Consider the following 1027-nt stretch of genomic DNA (forward strand, 5'->3'; position numbering starts at 1 on the left):
TCCTACAAGAGAGCGGCTGCCAGAGGAAACGACAGTGACCAACAGAAGTGAGGCGTCCTTGTGCTACTACGCCTGCACTGAAGTTGGGGTTCACAAAGGGAGCGACTGTCAGAAGAAGGTGGGCAGCTGAAGGTCGAGCTCAAGGCTCCCACATGATGTCTCTTGGAGGAGACAGGTCAGACTCAGCTGCATCAGGCACCCTCGTGTGACTGTGGGTTTGATCCATTGCCCCAGATCAACGAAGAGACATCGACTCCTCTCCAAGACCCACCAGTGTCCGGGCGGGTAAACTGGGGGAGGAGCCATAAAGGACAAGATTGTGCACCTCAGAAATTTTGAAGCTCCGCAAAGGCTGCGCGCCACCCGTCGCGAAGGTGCTCTCGCTGAACAGGTCCAAATGTACCGGCATTTGTATGATCCCCCCATGAGAGATCATAAAGACAACCAGATGGCACAAAACTCATGGAAGGAAATAGCAACGACTGTAAAGAAAGATGAGTTAATATGCCGGACAACATGGAAAAATATTTGCGACCGGTTTGTGATCCTGGAGGAAACAAACCAGTGTTGCTTTCTCAGTTCGTGAAGCACAGAGAAACATAATATAAAAAAGAGGTAAATATTATTACTTTGTTATGTGTGACGGCAAGCGTTTCTTCTTCTACGCTCTTCCCGACTACTTTTCTACTGGTTTGGCACCGTACTGCTGTCTGTTGGTGACGGAAGAACAGCGATAACATGAACGTTAACTATGTTTTCACACAGCGCATGCACTCAGTGGAGCTTGCGCAACAACCCAAAGCGTGACTATAACCCAGCCTTCAACTGCGATTTTTTTTGGGTATTCATCCTAGTAAACATTAGCATTTTCAGAGACTGGTCTCATGTAAACAGGGCCTAAGTAACCTGGAAAGAAAACCAGGGCAACACCATACAATGAACAGACCAGGAAGTCGTGAAGGAGGACTGGTTAAATAGAGACAGAGAGACAGAGACAGTTAGAGAGAGAACACAAAAAGTAAGTAAA

This window comes from Austrofundulus limnaeus, unplaced genomic scaffold (assembly GCF_001266775.1).
Source record: "Austrofundulus limnaeus strain Quisiro unplaced genomic scaffold, Austrofundulus_limnaeus-1.0 Scaffold58, whole genome shotgun sequence".
Lineage (NCBI taxonomy): Eukaryota > Metazoa > Chordata > Actinopteri > Cyprinodontiformes > Rivulidae > Austrofundulus > Austrofundulus limnaeus.